Source organism: Acomys minous (assembly GCF_964271855.1).
Source record: "Acomys minous genome assembly, chromosome: 7".
Lineage (NCBI taxonomy): Eukaryota > Metazoa > Chordata > Mammalia > Rodentia > Muridae > Acomys > Acomys minous.
In genome coordinates this window covers 4111824-4128956 of record NC_140488.1, presented here as the reverse complement: position 1 = coordinate 4128956, position 17133 = coordinate 4111824, and the positions used below count along the sequence as shown (strand labels likewise).

The following is a 17133-nucleotide window of genomic DNA, read 5'->3' as shown; positions in this document are numbered from 1 at the left end:
CCCCTCCCCCCAGACTGTCCTATGCCCCAGGGCTAGGGAGAAGGTGAGAGGAGGGGCTGAGTGGGCGGCAGTCCCACCCCTTTATGACTTAAGGCTCCTTTGGACAGGTGGACAAGCTGCACCTTGCTTCTTGAGGTACCGCACAAGCCCGGTGCTAGCTGTGGGAGTAGCTCAGCCTCGGTTGCCACTGCTACTGCACCTTCTGAAGCTGCTGCCGCTGCCACCAGGGATAGTTCAGGTTAGTAACATGCCTGGGTCGGGTACCTTGACGAAGGGGTGCAGCCCACTACCAGGGAGAAGTCTCTAGCCTAGGCAGCGCCAGAGTAGAGGACGCTCGCTCTGCGCACTGGTCCACCAGGCAGTCTACAAGCAACTCATGCTGCTGCAAAAGCCACAGGTGTTGGTCCTGTGAACAACTCCACCATAAGCCTAGCCTGAGCATGGTCTTCGCTTGCCCTGAGCCCAGAGACAGAGAGAGAGCAAGCAAGCAATAGAAAGACTGTGGCCAGCGCACCTGAGTTCCGGGATAAGCTTACTGGCAGCTAGGACAACAATCAGCTGCTGAGCTAAGGACAGGAGCGGGGGTGGAGAAGGGGGAGTAAGGACAGAGACACTAAGGAGGGAGAAGCTAGCGTTTGCGCGCGCGCGAGAGGCGGGGGAGGGGGACTGGGGCGGTGGCCTGTAGGTTAATAGCTGACACTTGAAAGCCTAGGTCCCTACTGAAGTTACTGCTGGTCGGCTTGTTTGACCATCAGGTATGAGCTGTTGGTGAGCCTACAAACCTATCGCCTCCCTACGTGGAGAGTAAGACCAGCGCTACCAGTGCAGCTGCCACTCACTGCAGGTGAGTGCCCTTACCTGAAAGGGGGGGGGGGAACTCCACAGAGACTGAGAAGGGGGTCTTCCTTCCTCTTTGCTTACTTCATCATCATCTGTCTCTCTTAGTATCTCGATCACTTTTCTCTTGGTTTCTGTCTTGTCCTCTGTCTTCAATCTCTCAGGCTAAATCTGGAATATACTCTCACATAATCCCGGTTGGGTAGCGGTTTTCTTGCTCACGCTCCCTCTCACTACTCTGTGCTTTGGTAACCCTAAGTAGCTACTAGCTTGTTCTGTTTCAAAGCTATCTGGAAAGGTCAACCTGAGGCACATGGTTTTTTCCCCCTAGGCCCAGGGTCTCTTTTGACCCTCCAGTGGCTCCGACTGGGGTCACCTTCTAACCCCACTGTTGCTTCTCCCCATCAGGGTACAGGACAGCCAATCCACTTGACTTTGCTGGTATAGGGCACCCTTCACCTCCGAAGGAGCCTTCCAGGTAACTGTACCCTCACCCTTTCCACTCCTCTGGTCTCTCCCGGCTGCCCAGGAGCCATAAAGGAGAAATAAGGCTGCCACTGCGAAGCTAGCCTGCTGTTCCTTTGGCCATTAAAAAGTGTTTGGAGGATTTGGGAAGTCCCCTAGGCGACTGGTTCTTTGGCTGCTTTTGGCTACATCCCGGTCTGGAAACCATGCACTTAACAGCTCAAGGCCGGTGGGGTCGCAGGCAGGGCAGCGCAGCTTCTCCTTTAAGACCAGAGCTGCTGGTCGCCGTGAGTGTGAGGGTGTGTGAGTGTGCGGCGTGCGTGTCTCCTCCTCCCCGAGTGACACAGCAGTGAGAAATGCCTATCAGTAACTTAAACCCCCGAAACTCCACCTTCCGGGCGCGCGGCGCGGAGCCGGGCGGTGGGAATGGAGCGAGCAGATTGAGGCCGCCACTGCAGCGCCGCCAGCATGAACTTGGCCGCAAGCTGAAGCGGCGGGCGGCGGGCGGGCGTGGGGGCACCGGCCGCTAGCCAGGGGGTGATCTTCAATCCGGCTGGGCCATTCGGCTGGCGCCTGGGGGAAGGCTGCCGGTGCCGGCGGCCGCCCGCCCCTCTGGCTTTGCCCTGGCTGCTGCTGGAGCTCCGCAACACGGTAAGGGTGAAGGCGGGTGCGGGAGGTCCGACTGACTGCCCGGGTGGCGGAGGGGAGGGGACTCCAGGGTGCACTTATAGCCCCCACTTATAGTCTCCATCTTTGAGGCTCCTGGGCCCCGGGATGCTGTGAGATGGAAGACCCCAAAGTTTGCTCTGAGCACACGGGCCCACCTGGTGCTGGGGGTTGGCTACCCCCTCTCAAGCTGGCCGAACTAGGGTGAGTGCAGGTCTCAACGCCCAGGGTTTTTGGCTTCTACCTTCTTTTAGGTACCCCAGAGGGCGTCCAAAACTGGGCGGAGGCAGCTGTATTCCGAGGACCAAAGGTATAGAGGGGTGCAAGCTGCTTGCGGACTCCTCGGGCTACCTTAGGCTATCGGGAGGCATTCACTCCATCCCCACACCCCCGGGGCACTCGCTCACTGCCAAAGGTGCCATCAGAGACACTGTCTTCCTGTGCCAGCTCCCAGAGTCCAGCAGTGGGTACTGGATGAGGAATTCCCCCGCCCCAAACTGATTTGCTACCGCGGAGCAGAGTGTGGGGTGTGCGCGTTGCCCAGTGCTTCCCCCACCCCACTTGCCAACTCCCCCTCATGAACGCAGCCTGGAGCAGGGCTGGGGGCCTGAGGCAGCCCCTGCTGATTTCCCACCCGGCGTTCCCAGAGTCCCTATGCAGGAATTGGCGCTCAGGGCTCCTGGGCATTCTCTCAGCGGCAGAGCCGGCGCCAGGCTTTGCCTAGGGCGGGTGGGAAGCCCCCCGGAGCGCCGCCAAATACTTTTCTTGGCCACTTGGCTTGGCCAGGTTCCGTCCTGATGCAGTGAGTCTGAAGCCTGGAAAGCTAGCGGTGCTGTCTGATTCTGATCCGTGATTAAATTCGGACTGAGCGGACACTAATAGGATTACCCAGACTGAAAACTCGGCCCTAAAGCCATCGGAACCTGAGCAAACAGACGCGCCCCAATCTGGGAGATTCACTCCCTGCTGGGCTCCTGCAGCTGGGTGCGGCTGAGTCGGGCACCCAGAATGTGGGTGTGTGTGAGCGAGGGCAGGAGCACAGAGTGGCTAGGGAACCTGGGAAGATTGGATTCCACTTGCTGGGGTAGGTTGTCCTTGTTGTTTGGCAGTAGAAGGAATACCTTAGAGTGCCGTCCCCAAGCCAAATGTTCCCCTTGCGGGTAGCTGACCAAGGCCGGTTCCGGGACATTGTCTTTGAGGGCGAGAGAGCCTGGTGGAGGAGAGAAGGTCGTGCTGTAACAAAGACGCAAAGTCTCCGCCAGCCTCAGCAATTCTCAAAGAGTTTGCTCGGGAGAGGGCCAGGGTCTTCCAGAGAAGACCCCGAGGGAATCACGTCTCCCCCATCAGCCCCGGGCCATGTCCGCTACTCGTGTTGCCTGCCTGTGGTGGGCAGATGGGAGCATCACAGTGGCTTGGCCCAGTTTCCTAGCAAGCGCAGGCTCTCGCTATGGTGCCCACTGACCGGGTGGGGTCTACCATACACCCACCAGGGCTACCAGGCTGCTACCACTGCTCTGGGCCCCTGGAGGCCGCGCAGCTTCTTTCCTTCCCTCCCTCCCACCTCTTCTTGTCTTTATAGATTCCCCCCTCCCTCCCACCCCCGCCGCCGCCGCCGCCAACAATCCGCTTTATAAAAAGCCCCTTTGTTTCCCAGGAGGCTGGAGAGAGGGAAGGGGAAAGGGACTCAGAGGCAGAGGGCGGGAGAGGCAGCCTCCAAGTAGCTTCGAGCCGCCCCGGGACAGGAGGGCTAGTGTAGGCAATGGAGGAGGGGGTGTCTGTATTTTGAGGACCCTCTGTAGAAACCAGAGAAGTCACGGAAAGCTCTTGGTCCTGATGCTCTGCATGCGCTGGCCTTGGACACCCTAAATCCTTGCAGCCCAGACTGTCTGGCCCACTGGCAAGAACCAGGCAGGAGGCAGCTGACACTGAAAGGGGTGGGTAAAAGCTGCAGGTTACTGTGATGGCAGAGCTTGGGCATAGGGGGCGCCCTTTCCTCGGTTTCGGTTTGCTTTGGGGTGCCCCTCTCAGCCTAAACCCTAGAATGGCTGATGCTCCTGTAGGCGGCAGAGATCGCGGCTTGAGGCTTTAACCACCTTGCAATCTAGCTACATTCCTCTCCCTTCCTGCTCCCCTCTATCATATCCCCTACACACACACACACACACACACACACACAGTATTCAAACTCTCCAAGGGTGCCCTTTGTCTGTGGCACGAAGTGAGTAGTCAGCCACCTCTAGGGTAGTCTGGGACTGGAAGTGAAAATGCAAAAGCCGCCAGGGACCGCACTTGGCCTGTTGCCTCTATACAAACACTGGTGTGCAAAATGCACCAGCATCAGGTTTTCAGCTGGATTTAGGGTTTACCAGGCCCTGTTCCTTATACCCACTTCCTCCACCACTCACTAAATTTGGGAGAAAATAAAAGGCTTGCCCTGCGGAATGTTAAGCCTGATGTTACAAGTAACCTTTCACAGTTTGTCAGCCTGCTCCTCTGGGCTTCTCCAAAATTGTCCACTTTTCTCCACCTGGGAAGATAAGGCTACTGATAAGAAAAAAAAAAAAAGGAAGAAGTAAGGAGTGGGCGGGCCTAACTCTAGCCGGTGGGTCTGTAGAGCGATCCTATTCCTCTCCATCACTCCCTGACCCCACCCCTCCCCCATTCTCCTTTAATCTGATGTTGAAGTCTTTGTATGTATGCCCGCGCACTCATTCCTCTTTGCATATCTTTCTCCTGCTCCACTCCCATCTGTGGAGTTTATTAACAAGTGTGTTGTCTGAACAGTTTTGGTCTTTAGAGTAGTAGATGAAGTGGCAACAGCTCCCCCCTCCCCCGCCCCGCAACACACACACACATACATACACTCCAATTATATCTAAAAGCATCAGAAAGTAATCAAAGGGTGAACTACTGGTTCTACCTTCTCCCCCTTTTGTGCATCTCTTCTGAAGCAAGAGCATTGGAAAATAAAGCTGCTGATGTGCGAGATGGAACATATGGTACCTCCATAAGAGAGAAGCTGAAATGGCCTTGAACCTGCCGGACAGACCAGCTGTTTGCTGCCAGCTAGAGCAGCTAATCAGCTTTTTCCCCTTAAAGAAACAGCCCTCTTTTCTCTTGATGGCTTGTAGCATATTAAATAGCCTGTGCTCCAGTGGGGAAAGTGATGGGCATCTATGTTATTTTGTGCTTTTGCAGGACTCTAGTGCTTCTTTCCTGCTCTGGGAGTTGCTTTGCCCTCTAGCTTATGCATGCTTCCTCCAGTAGCTATGAGACTGTTGCTCATAGCAGAACTTGGGAGGCACGGAAAGAGAAGAAAGAGATGGAGCTGAGAGTTCCAGATGCCTGGAAGAAATCTATCTGCTTTGTACCCACTGGTGTTGTAAATAATAGCAGTGTTTCCCCTAATCTCTCTTTTAAAACATCTTAAATGTTGAAGGGCTTCCTTACAAGATCTCCTTTAAAACCATCCTCTTCCGGCTATGACCATTTTCAATTTTCCTCCAGTACAATGTGTTTGGGGGGGGGGCAGCAGTTTGGCGTTTGAAGAAAGGCTTTAGAAGAGACAAGGAAATTCCATGTTAGGAAATCATTAGCAAAGGGTGACTTTGTCTGTTTTCCTGTCACTGACGCTGACAGTGACACAGATGTGTGGGTTGAAACAGAAACGTCATTGAATTTTTAAACTCAACCAGGAAATAGCCTGTTGCTGGAGTGGGGGGGGGCATATATTCACAGCGTATTAAGATAGGAGATTTGCTGTTGCTGATTCTTTTCAGTGAGGAAAATGATTTTTTTTTTTTTTTTTTTTTTACCCAGCAGCATACTTAATGTGTTTTCACCCTCTAGATTTGACCAGCTAAAGGCTTTAAATGCACCTGTTAGTGACTCATGCCCAGGAACTGTTTTACTGTTTGGGCTTGTGAGATGGACAGAAATTGATTGTAATCAAGTGGTTCTTTTGGCAGTAGTTGGACTGCTTCTTTTCTTTTAGAGGGCTTCACATATGTAGTAAACAGTCTTGGCTTCAATCATACTGGTTTTTCTTTCCCAGTGACAATATATGACAGATCAGATGATTTGTCTAGAAGCTGGGGAACTTTTATTTCTAAAAACACAAAATCTTTCTTTAATTAACGGAGGGATCTTGGGCAAGTTTGTCCTTCCTCCTCACAGTCCCACTGTAACTCCTGAAGCTAATTTCCTTCGACTTCTGAAGTATTAGGATTTGTGAACGAAATGATCACTTTCTGAGAAAAATACAACGCCACATTCAGCCTTGGCATTATGGAAAACAGTGAGATAGATAAAGAACTGGGGCTAAGATTTTAAGAGGCATTGAGAAGAGAGGAATTAAATACAGCCAAAGGCCAATCAAAATAATATTAAAGTGGGAAGTAGCCCCTCTCTTGTGTCTTTGCAAGTGTGAACTTCTAACCTAGAGTTATAGACAAGGGGGCTGAGAGGCAACTCAGAGTGCCTCTTGTCCAGTGCTCCTAATCAGCCCTCTGGGGGCCTATTGATGGCAGACCTCCTAATCACTGGGCTGGTCTACAGATAACGGGATCTAAACTCCCGAAATTAGACTGGCATATTTCCAGAGGACTCATTAAATATAGAGTAGATTTGCTGCCTTGCAGTTATTCAGCAAAGGTTACAAGGACAAAAAGGCCCGCTATCCACATATGCACATAGCTCACTGGGGTATGGATTCAGAACTCGATGCTGAGCCTTTTCTTAACCCTCCAGTTCAGAAAAAATGGCTTCTAAGGAACACATTTCGTACTTCAAGGATTCAGCAGCAGTGCAAGATTCTGCCACTGTCCTACTTGATGTTAATATTGATTTTTTTTAAATGAGTAAGGGTGGACATTATGAAGAAAGACCTTTTATCCTCTCAGTTCTTTGGCAATTATCTTGCTGCCATAAATGTTGATACACATATAATGGATGTAACTAAAAAAATCTCCTTATCCAAGCAAAAAATGCTGAGTGTTTGTTGGAGCAGATAGAATGCTGAGAGTGTGAATAGACCAACCCTGTTGTCACCGGAGAGGGAGATAAATGATGGAGGAACAGGAGCTGGTTACTATGGATCAGCACAATATCCCATCCTACACCTCTCACACTAGCACCACGGAGGGGGTAACCTAGGCAGCACCAGTGAACTGGATGGCAGGAAAGAAGTACTGCAAAGTTTAGCAAGAACCAGCCTGATTTTTACATTTTAGATAGCACATTTTTAAACATATTTAGGACTCTGGAAAAGGAAATTTCCCCAGTGGAATGTTATGGTACATGTTACTACTTGTTGCTGATGTTGTATATGCATTGTTCTGGCTATAAATGGTGCAAAGGAAGAGGAAAAGGTGACAAAGGGCACATTATAGCATATTCATATACATCCTGCCCCATCCCCACCCCCACCCCGGTTTTAATTACCAGCCCAAAGCTGTCACTCCTGGACCAAAGGGAGCAAGTGGAATCAAAGGAGCTGAGCTTCTCCTTGTCTGCCCTCTCTCCCCTCCAGTTGTTCTCTCTCCTTTCCTCTTTCCAGAGCTTCCTTGGTTTCCTTGGGGTCTCAGGTTTTCTCCTAAAATATGACCTCCCCAATTTCCAAACAACTGGATGTGTTACAATCTAAAAGACTCCACTGGGAAAAGGAACCCGGCCAAAGGCACTGGACTCCCTAGAGTAAAGGCTTCCCAGGGACACAATTTGAGGAGGTGTTGGGCAAAAGAAGGCAAAAAGCTCTTTGCAAACTCTGTGAAACTTTCCTTGCTCCGATGTGCATTCTTGACCTTCCACCATTGCCTCAAGCTTCAGACAGCCCTACTGTCTGTATACCTCCTCTAGTCTGTAAGACAAGGACCTTGTGTGGCCCTGGAGAAAGTTCTAACCCACGCTCACTAGATTCTGTCTTTTGAAGTGTAAGAGCCAGTCCACCTGCAGTTCCTGACTCGCTCTGCCCAGTCAGCCATTGTATCTTCCTCCTTTCTTCTACCTCTGTAGGAGTACCTGGATGCTAGGCCATAGAGATGCCTTTCTATTGATTTTAGAAGAGCTCAGGTAGAAGGGTTCATGCTACCAAATGGAATGACATCAGGTTAGGAGAGTCTTCTGGCCCTGGCTTGTGCTTTCTATGCAGGGCAAGGGGTGTCGGGAGCCTTATGGACTATAGGCATGGCAAGAAAGTGTGTTGCTTTGGGGAATACAGAGTGTTCTGTTCAATTACACCAAGCCCCACACTGCTACCCCATATATCATCCATTCATAATTTTTCCCTAGAGTTGCAGCCTGGAAACCCCCTCTCAGCTTCTCTCAGTGGACACTGGCACCTCAGTTGCAAAGGAGATTGGGACCATCGGCCTGCTTCCCTGTTTGATGGGCCCAATTAGCAAGCTGACCATTGTCACTATATCACCATACAGTTAACACAGGAACATCACGTCTCCTAAAGACACAGTGCTGAAAGATTGATCTTACTGTTGGAAGGTCAATCCCAGGGTGATTTTACCAGAGACCAAGGCCCAGAGAACTGCCCAGCTTTTCCAGGGGGCTATAGAAAAGTTGTCCGAAAGAAACCCCTGCCTTCCAGTTCTCAGGCACGTCCAGAAGAAGCCTTTTGCTCAGACATTTGAATAGATGCCTATTTTTTTTTCAAGGCAGAACAAAAGCAGTGAGAGGAGATGTGAGGTATGGAAGAGGAGTGTTTTGAATTGTGCTGGGAGATAATCTCCCTGCAGCTATGTATGCTGTGCTCGTTCAGTGTGGTCAGGACAGAGCAGCTACAAGACTGAACCAAGCTGGAAAGTGGAGGCTACAAATTCACCATCCATCAAGGACCTGGCCATGAGAGTCTCCAAAGGGAAGCTATCTCACCCTGCTTTCAAACTGGGCAGCTGGTGCCGTGGGGAGCTTTGCTGGGTGGTCTTTGCTGGGGGTTGTTTGGGTTTCATTCTTGGTGAGTTAACATCTGTCTCTGGAAGTTCCAGTGCTGACCTTGGAATTTAAAATGGGACGGTAGTTTTGGTGTAATTGCCAACATCACATGCTTTGTGAGTCTGATTCTGAAAGACTGGCATGCATTATGCTAGGTTTGGGGAAGGAGGGCACAGAGTTTCTAAGCTGCATGTCTGTCAAGGATTAATTTAACCTCTAATTACTACATTTTCTTTGCTGTGTGTTGCATGAACATGTTACAACAAAGCTCAAAGTATGCTATTTTATTTCACTGCCACTCTAAAATTAATTTCAGGGATTTGGAGTCAAATCTGACCCACTTGGTGTTAAAATAGTTGTGCTGACATTGGAATTAAAGTGAACAATATAGTTCTTTCTAGAGATGCCCCGCCATGGAATAAAGAGCTTGATTATGTTAGTTGTAGTCAGGATCTCAAAATGAGCCCTTGGCAGTATCAGAGAGTGTCACTACACTAATCCCATTGGGAATTCAACACCCCCAGGGAGCGCCAGAAGCTGCCTGCATATTTTCTAGGTGTTCCCTTGGGAGCAACAGTGATGCCTTGAGAAGCAAGGCAGCCCAGGGGTCCTTTCCTACCCACTAATAATACAAGATGAGGCCATTATCTAATTGAAGCCTTCCAAAAGCCTGCCCTGGGCTCAAACACATCCGGGAAATCCCAAGATTAAACTCATGGAGTCCCCGGTTTCCTGACCCTCTTCATAGTCACCATTGGCGTGCTCCTGCTCATTCTGTGTTTTTGTAAACCAGCTAGCTTTGTCAAGTATGGTTAAGTAAAGAAAATATAAAATACAACTATTATTACTGGATTGCAGTGCACAGTAGCTTAGATTCCCATCCGTGGGCAAAGTGTTTCAGCTTTACTTTCATTATTAATCTGGAAGAGGAGGAATCATGCCAGTTGCTTGAAAGCAGATCGCACCTAGCAACTTGAGACAGCATCATATAATCAAACAAACAGTAGTGATTTATGAATCATAAAGTGTGGCAGTTGGCCATTGCCCTTGAAAAGATGCACTGGTTTGGGACCGCATTCTTGAGATTGAGAAAAACTCCCAGCGCTGTAGTGGGAAGCCACCCATCTGTGTTCCTGGCTCATCCCTGATACCAACTAAGGACACTTCAGGTCAGACACTTTTCCTTTCTGGGCCTCAGTTTTCTCATATTTAGAACGTAGGAGAGAACTAAGGAAATCAAAGAACTCCTCTAGCCCTGGCATTCCATGATTGAAATATTTGAAAATAACACATAAGGATCTATAATTTTACATTACCAAAGACCTGCGTGCCTAGGGGTTTTACTTTTGATTATGTAGAAGGTCATGGAGACTGTTAGCTAAAGGAAAGCAGTTTGAGAGGTTTGGCTAAAGATAAAACATTGGCATTTCTTTTTATATGGCCAAAGGATACTGGAGCTGAAGAAAAATCTTACCTGCAAGTGACTAGAAGTTAAACCAGCTCAGGCCTCAGGAGTCCCATCTTGTACCCAACGCCAACATGTAGCCCCCTGCAAGTCTGCAGAATACACACCTGAGAGGTTTTCCTTTCTAGCTATCAGACAGTAGCTTATAAGGAAGACAGTTTTATCCCTCACCTCTCCCCTAACACCCATGAGTTGTTCTCAGCCAACAGTAAATATTGAATTTTGTTGGTCTTGTACAAATGCCTAATTTCAAATAAAACAGATTTTATGAATAATGGGGGAGGTGGTCCCTAGGGGCTTGTTATTTGAAATTATTTCATTTTAAACAGATGGCTCTTTTAGGTTTGACTTCGTGTTTTCTAATTTTCATTAGAGAAAGAAAAAAACAACTTCAAGCAACCCCACCCTTATTTTTGTAATGAGTAACAGTTTGTCTTGTCTAAAAGAAGCCTTTAGTCTCTCAACTGTTTGCACCCAGAGTCCTCAGCCATAATCGGGTTGCTTTTTAAATCATGTAACTGAGCTGGCCACCTGCAGCTCATGCAGTGCTTACAAAATATACCCATCACCTATGGACACTGACACCAGCTCTAGAATTGCTTCTTCCAACTCCAGCCATACCCCACTCCTGTGAACTGGGTGGAGGGTAGGGTCTGGGAACTCTGGCCTTGGTGGGGAACTAGTCTGCAGTCTTGGGCCCAGCTTCACTAGCTCATCTTATGGCCCTTTTCCCTCTGAGCATCATCAGTCTATCACTACACTGAGAGAGAGTCTGGGGACATTTTTTTTTTCTTGTTAGGTTGGCTCCTCCAACTTGCGGTATATGACTTGGCTAACAGTTTGACCTATCGATATGTATTTTATTTGTGTACGTGTATTTATATGTCCATACGTGACTGGGTACATATACACATACCTCCACTTGTGTGGAGGCCTGGGGACAACATCAGCAGTCTTCATCTGTCACTTGTCACCTTGAGTTCCATACTCAGTGAGAAACTCTTGTCTCAAAAAGCAAGGAGGTGAGTAGAACAGGAAGATCGCTGATGTTGGGAGGGGAGATGTTCTGTCTCTACAAGAGTTAAACTATGCTTTTCTGTGGGTGCTGGAGATCGGAACTCAGGTCCTCATGCTTGTTCAGCTACTCCTCCAGGCCCACACTCCTCCAGGCCCATGATATTTCTAGAGGCAGCACACAATGATGTTTCTGCAAGAGATAGGTAGATATTTGAACAAATATATTTGCAGTATGTAACAATTTCATTTACTGAGCTCCTGGCCTTTAGGAAACAACTGTTCCTCTTTCTCTTCTCCCCTACGGCTTGTCTTCCTCAGTGAGATTGGCATTGGGCTGCCTCTCTGCTTCCGTTAGGGTACAAGGAAGGAGGCTATCATATGAAACTGGAACCCAAGGTAATGTAATCAACTTGAGAGCTGTTTAAAAGTTACCTAGCAAAATGGATTCAACAAATAATTTTTATAAGTCTAGTATGCACAAGGTGTTATAGGGGATGTGGAGGGATGGGGTGGGTAGAACATGAGCTATTTAATATCCACAGTGAAAGTACAGATACAAATGTTAGTGATATAAGAGTGAGCAAAGCAGAAAAAACATAAAAATAGCTCAGTAAGGGAGACAATGATAAACAAACAACAAAAAAGTAATATGTATAGTGCATGAGATGATTAAGTGCCTTGAAGGAAAATAAATCAAGGGAATTAAAGAGTGCCAAGGGAGGGTGGAGCTTTCAAAAAGATGGACAAGGATTTTGGTGAGGAAGATCTGAACAAAATTTGCGAACCATAGTGCTGTCCAGTAGAAATAATTTAAGCTGCAATAACTTAAAATAAGCAAATTGAATTAGTTTGAATGATATATTTTTATTTAACCCAATATATCTAAACTATTCAGCATGTTATCAACACATAATAAGATGTTATATATTATTATTATTATTTACATAATGTTTTATATTTATAGCACAAGTAATTTTGTATTCACTAGATTTTAAATCTTTAACAGCCACATGCAGCTAGTGACAAGCTTATTAGACAACATATGTCAGGTTAGATGTCCTTATTTAAGTTTGTCTCTAATAAACTGCACTTTATAGGGTGATTCTTTGCTGAGTGGTTTGAAATTTTAATTTACTACTTTTAATTATTTTTAAGTTACTAACTAGTTATCATTAATTTGCATAGGTTATTTGACCAGGTACATTTAAACACCTTTAACATCTTTGTTTTCATATATCCACTTGGTCTTCGGGCATTCACCTTTGCATCATTCCCCTCATAATAGGTACCCTCCCCAATGTCTCTACCTGAAGGCAGATCTCTGGTTCTTAGGTTTTCTGTCTGGAGAGACTTCAACAAAGTAGCTGACATATGCCAGCTAGGACTTTAAGGAGCATTGGTAGTGGATCCTTTGTCCAATTTTGACTTGAAACCTCTCCAGATGGCAGTTACTATTTTTCCAGAATGCTAATATGTACCTGGAAATGTACAAAATGTCCTCCTGCTTCTTAGGCAGTCATGTTCTGAGTGTGACGCCAAATGTCTTTAGTCTCTTTGCTCTCTACACCTTGTCTTTGGGGCATGAATTGGTTATTTGTAAGCTTTTATCATGTTGTTGTTGTTGTTGCTGCTGCTGTTGTTGTTTTGTATTTGGTGTGAATGTAGACATCCTTAATCACCACCGCCATCACCACTGATAGAGGACTTGACCAGCATGTGTAAAGTTCTAGGTTACATTTTCAACACATCATATCTACACACACACAAAGACAATTCCAATAATTTCTGAATACCTTGCACTTGGTTTCTAAGGAGTTAATATTTTGCCATATTTTCCTTATATTTTATCCACCTCATACTGACAAACCATACATGTATGCACAAATTGCTTTCCTCAAATTTGTATGAAAACAAATTATAAACACAGCACTCTTTTGTCCCCCAGATATGTCAATATGTATTTCCTAAAGCTAAAAGCCATTCTCATTCAGAAGGATAAAGACATTGGTCAGAACTGGGCCTCCAACATTGTTACTAATCTTCCTAAAGGATGTAATCTAGAGGCCTTGTTATGATTGTGTAGGCTTAATCCTGGCATAGGATGTCAGAGAACACACCTTGCTCTAAGAGATTTACTTCTCAGACACAACGTGTCATGAATGGACTGTTTGCATTGGTAGCCCCTCAAAATTCACACGTTGAAATCTTAATAACCAAGGTTAATGTACTGGTAGTGAGATGCTTGAAGGGCAGAATCGTCATGCATTGCATTGGTATTCTTATAAACTGGCCCACTCGAGCCCCCTGGCATCCTCTTCCCTATGAAGACGCAAATAAACTTCTGTGTGTGACCCAAGAGTCAAACCCTTGCTGCAAGCTAATCTACCAATGTCTCTCCTGCTTCCAGAACGATGAAGCAAAAATATTTTTGTGGAAGTTTAAAACAAACAGATTTTGCCAGTTGTTGTAATAAAGCCTATTAAAGCATAAGAAAATCTAGTGTGCAGTGCAATTGGTTGTGACTTCAGTCTCCTTTAATCTGGGACTATTTCAGATTGTCTTTGTGTTTTGAAGCATTGATTTTTTTTTTTTGAAGAGTACAGACTGGTTATTTCACAGAATGTCCCCTAATTTGGGTTTATTGTCTGCTGTTTCCTCCTGGTTAAATTTCATTTGTGTGATTTTTGTCAGGAGCCACACAAAAGTAATGATGTGTTCCCTTAGTACATCACATCAGGGGACACATGAGGTCACTGGCTCTCATTGTTGGTGATAGTCACTTTGATAACTTGGTTAAGGTCATGTCTTCCTGGTGCCTCCACTCTCAAAGCACTATTGCTTTACTTTGCAGTAAGGAGTGTCTTAATGGGATGAATGCATTCAAGGCTATGTTGGCATCTTATTGCTCCTTTCTCTTTTCCTTGTTACATTAGCACACTTGATGGCCATGCCGAGCAAAGTTTACTAGCTGCCAAATAGTAAACAACTTCTTCTTCTTCTTCTTCTTCTTCTTCTTCTTCTTCTTCTTCTTCTTCTTCTTCTTCTTCTAAATAGTGAACTTCTATTCCCATCATATTTTATTGTTTTGCTTTCTACTGTAAGAAAGACCTTCCCCACCCATATCATAAGTAAATATATTTATTTATGTACTTATTGATGTTTGTGAATTTTTATCCTAGATAATGAGTTATGACCCTTTATTATCATTTATCTTGCTTCTCATATTGTTCCAGTTTGGGCTCCTATATCATTTTCTCTAATTGTTCTCTAATCATCACCTTCATTTTTGATACAAGATACCCGGCCCAATTTATACCTATTCTTTACCTCCATAGGCCCTAAAATCACCTATTTTCCTAGGGAATCATAACTTTTAAAAATGGGTGATGGTATTTAGAACCGTTGATGTAGATATTGCGTGCATGATCATTCATTCCTACAAGTATCTTAGCATCCTCTTAGTCAGTCAGGATACAGAAGAATATCAATCGAATCATTCGTAAGCTTTTCCTTTAGCATTTCCACCCATCTGTCTAGGAATTCCAAGCTTATACTCATTCCTCTGAATTCCAATCCCACACCAAAGTTCATTCTACCTCTCCTCTTCCCATTTTTGTAATTCATTTTATAAACAGAAAGAAATCTCTGCTGTATCCATATTTACTCACTAAATCCTAGAGTACATAAAAAGTGATTTCAGCATTGCTAACTCATGACTGTGAAGAAGCCTGTTAACAAGGTACAATATCAATTTATAGAGTTTTTTTTTCTTTAGCTTATGCTGCACAATTCATCGCTGTAAACAAATGTACCTGAGCTAGATCTCTGTCTCTTTACTCACAGGAAGGCCACTCTGTTTGTCAAATGTTAAGATTTTCCCATATTTCCCTTATGTCTTAATAACCTTCCTCTACAGAACCAACACATACACCTCCCATCACATGTGCAGGCATATACTCCTTTTTCTGAATTGGGAGAGCTAATTATGGACATAGTGCTCTTTTATCCCCCAAATATTTTAATATGTGGTAAAACAAAGGCATGCTCCTACAAAAAACCAAACCAAACCAACAACAATAACCAAAAAAATCTCAGGATTTAGCTTACTTGTTTCTGATTGGATTCTTTTTCCTCTCTCTTTGTTAATTCTTTGAGGGGTGTGTGTGAAACAATAACACAGCACAAGAAGTGAGAAGTATTGCCCACAGGGACCTTGCAGAAGCAAACAGCACTTGCCACCTCTACCCTTTCTACCTCAGTCTACTCCTTTCCTCTAAATGAACATAGCAGTCTTCCTGTGCTCCCCCTTAAACACAAATAAACATTTGTGTGGTTTTTCTTTCATAAAGCATGGCACGTTATAGACACTTTCAGGCTTTGCTCTGGCAGTTGAAAACAGGTCCTAGCAACCATTCTGTGTGAGTGCCTAGAAGTCTTCTTCAACCTTTATGACAGCTGCAACCTACTGTGCTAGGTGTGTGCCAGAGTTATTCAAAGCCCTTCTGCCTGCAAGCATCATAGGTTGTTTCCAATAGTTTGCACTTATGTTGCTTTAAGAAGCAAGCTGAAATATATGCATTTTCATACTGTTGGAGCTGTATCTTCAGGGTCGGTTCTTATAGGTGTAATAATAACACAGTACACGTCTGTCAAATGTAAAAACAAATGAAGTTTTGATATGCATTACCCAACTTCCCTCCAGCAATGCATGAGAGTGTCTCTTCTCCCAAAGCCTCTTCAACAAAGCATTTGCTATACTTTTTAATTTTTCTAAATCTGATAGGTGAGGCGTGATATCTCAGTGTAGTTTAATTAGCATTTTTCTAATTATGAGTAACTTGGAACATCTTTTCATATGCTTAAGAGCCTTTTTGATATTTTCTGTATGTGCATTATCTGTTAAAGGCTTTTCTTCCTTTTTCTATTTTTTTTTGTTTATATCCTCAATTTTAAGGCTTTTTGTGGTGACGATAATTGGGTTTTTATCTGTGATATTTATTACAAGTAATTTTCTAAATTTGTTTGTTCTCCTGGACACTTGTTTTCTATGGTATGCCAAAGGTTTTTTATCTTCTCGCTTGCCTGCTGTTTTGAGACAAGGTCTCATGATTCTCTTGCCTTCATTTTCCCAGTGCTATAATTCAAGGCATACACCAAGCTCAGCAGCAAAAGGATGTTTCTGTATTCAGGTACCAGCTTTTTCTGCTATCACTCTTGGACACTGAGTCACATAAAACCTTTTCTCACACCCACACTAGAGAACTCACACAATTTCCTTCTGAATAATAAAATAGGCCAACTTTTATAGTTGATTTCATTTGGGGAATTAATATTTTCAAGGTTCATCCATGTTGTGTAATTTATTAGTACTTCACTCCTTTATTCTTGTGTTATTTTGGTGTAGATATGTGGCTCACATCTGTACAGCTGCGTGTGCACAGAATATGGAGGCTGGAAGTCTACATTCATGTTGTTGCCTTTTGAGACAGGATCTCTAAGTGAGACCTGGCAGCTTTGCAAGGGTTCTACCTATCTCTACCTCCCCAGAGCATCATGACCATCATTTTATGTGGGTGCTGGTGATTGAACTGCAAACACATTACCCACCAAGTCAATGCCCTTAGTCTTTTATTTCCCCAAATATGGATAAAACTTAGTTTGTCTTTCCTTTCATCAATTGACAGAAATTAGAGTTGTCTTAGCTATTGTGAATAAAACTGTTATGACCATTCATACACAAT

General features: G+C 45.3%; 1 protein-coding gene across 3 annotated transcripts in view; it reads left to right on the top strand.

Moving 5' to 3' along the window:
* The first annotated feature begins 222 nt into the window (after positions 1-222).
* Positions 223-17133, top strand: part of MAMLD1 (mastermind like domain containing 1) — a 115649-nt gene continuing 98738 nt past the window's right edge. For 2 of the 3 annotated variants that reach the window (XM_084788406.1, XM_084788404.1), the window contains exon 1: positions 1710-1953. The gene's annotated coding sequence lies outside the window, so the exon portion shown is untranslated. Of the gene's footprint in view, positions 239-712; positions 845-1709; positions 1954-17133 lie in introns of those variants that run through there. The other variant, XM_084788405.1, reaches the window with a different exon arrangement.